The 2,520-nt window shown below is 58.1% G+C and overlaps 1 protein-coding gene across 30 annotated transcripts in view; it reads right to left on the reverse strand.

Moving 5' to 3' along the window:
* Positions 1-951, reverse strand: part of MADD (MAP kinase activating death domain) — a 69,823-nt gene extending 68,872 nt beyond the window's left edge. For 16 of the 30 annotated variants that reach the window (XR_008209326.1, XM_052694831.1, XM_052694830.1 and 13 more), the window contains exon 1: positions 821-951. The gene's annotated coding sequence lies outside the window, so the exon portion shown is untranslated. The remainder of the gene's footprint in view (positions 1-820) is intronic. The other 14 variants (XM_052694851.1, XM_052694846.1, XM_052694844.1 and 11 more) reach the window with 1 other exon arrangement.
* Positions 952-2,520: the final 1,569 nt, after the last annotated feature.

The raw sequence follows: 2,520 nt of genomic DNA on the forward strand, positions 1-2,520 counted from the left end.
ATAAGCGATGCTGCAGAGAGCACGGCAAGGACACGGAGCGCAGGTGAGCAGAAGCGCCGGCCGGGCTGCACAGAAAATGGCTGGCTCGGCGGGGAAGCACAGCGCGCCGACACGCACAGCTCCGTCCCACCTCCCCGGGATGCGATGTGCAGCACGCGCTGCTCCGTGCGTGCCCGACAGCAGCGAGACGGATGGGCGACGCTCAGGGGGAACAGGGAGAAGAAAGCCCGGGAGCGACGCGGCTCGCTTCCAAGCCTGTCATTTCCCTGAGCGCCTCGTTATCGTGACTCCACATCAACAGTGCCGCGGAGGGCTCCTCTCCCTTCTGTCTGACAACACGACACGGCAAAGCGGTGACGGCCATTTCCAAGAGGAGAACGCTCTCGATTTACACGTTACTTCTTAAGAGATTACCTAACATAACGTGGATTTCCCACTCTATTGTCTCGGGAAACGGGAGGCTCCGCCGTTTGCAAACCGACGAGCGAAAGAGCCGTTCGAGTCACGCCGCAGCAGGGCACTCCTCGCTCACCCCTCCGCTCCGGACCCCCCTCCCCTCCCCGTCCCGACCGCCCCACAGAGCGCAGCCCGCGGCCCACAGCTGCCGCCCGCGCGCCGACCCCTCACAGCCACCGGCGGCCGCGCCCCCTCCTCGCGCAGCCACAGCCGGCACCCGGGTCCCGCCCCGCGGCAGGGCTCGCCGCCCGCCGAGCATCACCGCGACGCCCGGCCTGCCGGGGGACAGCCGAAGCGAATCACCCGAGGAGGCGCCCGGCCCGTCTTCGCGCCCGCAGGTCCCGACGCTCCACAGCCCGCTCACCTGCCCCGCCGCCGCCCCCAGCCGCTCTGCGCCGCTCGGGCAGTTCCGCATCGAGCGCCGGGAGCGGAACGCGCCACCGCCGGCCGCAGGGAGGGAGAGAGGGAGGGGCGGAACGAACCACTCGCACCGGCGGCGGGGGGTAGGCAGGTACCTCCCGGCCGTGGGCGCCGCGCGCTCGCGCGGGACGAAGCGTCGGAGCGCGGCGTGCGGCCGCCCTGAGGTGCGGCGTCAGAGCGAGGCCTGGCTCCGTGCAAACGAGGCCAGCGTGAGTGGCAGGCGTTAGGAATTGCCCCAGCAAGGAGTGAAATGTGAGAGCTGCTTCCTGCTGGGCCTTGGTTTGGGAGGGAGCCGTGCTGGGACGAGCTCGAGGTTTAGCGTTCTGAACTTTATACCAACCAAAACTACCACCGATATTCCAGTGGTTTAAAACAAACAAAAAATTGGTTAAAAAACCCACAACCCTGGCTTCGGTGTCCCGTAGCTGTGCTCTCACCTGGCAGAGGAACTGAGATTTTCCTCCTGCCCCACCCCCCACGTGCACAGTCTACACAAGCTCGGCTGTGTCACCCATCCAAGCACAGGGCTGCCCCCCAGCACCCCTGCAGGAGGCATTTCAAGCGCCCCAGCTTCTCCAGCACCCAATGAGCAACTCTAGAGACTTGGAGCAGTGGGCAGCACTCTGCAAATACTAAAGCACCACTGATTTATCTCCACGTACCCACTTACCCCAGGCTTACAGCTCCCATTTAAGAAGCGGTTATAAAACTAGAAATTAACCCTGTACTCGTTTGCACATTAAAAAAAATGCACTCAAAAGACTTTGCTTCCAGGATACTGGAGAGGGATGGCGAAGCTAAAGCCAAGCAAAATCTATTTTCTCCAGTGCCATCAACATTATTGGCTGCAACTTCAAAATCGGCGTTTGCATGCAGCTTTTCTCTTCAAATTAATAAAAAATGAGATGGCAGCAGCTCAGGCTGCAGCTTCAAAGCAAGTGCCTGTCACCAGGCAGCAACTTCACTGCTGCCTCACTTCTGGCTGCTGGCAACCTTGTTCGTCATCAGACCCTTCAGGAGGGCCCAGCTGTCCTCTCGTCCATCCAAGGCTGGTCTGGCCTCCCAGCTCTGCTCACTGCTCCCCCTCTCACTCCCTGTGAGCATCAGGTGAGCAGCTATCAGCTTGGACCTGTATTTCAATTCTGTTGAGCTGGTTTATATAAAAAGTAGAGTGAAGCACGTGGAATAAAAATCACAGAATCACAGAATTGTAGGGGTTGGAAGGGACCTCCAGAGATCATCGAGTCCAACCCCCCTGCCAAAGCAGGTTCCCTACAGCAGGTAAAATGGTTAAACTCTGAATGCAGCCCACAAATCGAAGTGAGGGTATAGCTAATAGGTAATAAACGGTCTTCACAACATGCACTTTTATCCACATTTGTTGGCTACAGCACATAGGAGGGTGAACCCACACCCTCCTGCGTGTCAAATCCCTACCTGTGTAAAATGTCCCTACACTCCTACCTGTGTAAAATCCCACACTGAAGATCAAAGAACCTGCGTGGCATTGCACTATTGCTTATTTCACTACTTCCTGCTTTTCCCCAACCTATATCCTCACTTTCTTATTAGCTTGGAGTTTGTTACACTAAGAACTTAGTCCACCTTCCTCCAGTCTAATGATGGCATCAGAGAATGTCGAAA

Source organism: Tympanuchus pallidicinctus, unplaced genomic scaffold, assembly GCF_026119805.1.
Source record: "Tympanuchus pallidicinctus isolate F22 unplaced genomic scaffold, pur_lepc_1.0 scaffold3, whole genome shotgun sequence".
NCBI classification, from domain to species: Eukaryota; Metazoa; Chordata; class Aves; order Galliformes; family Phasianidae; genus Tympanuchus; species Tympanuchus pallidicinctus.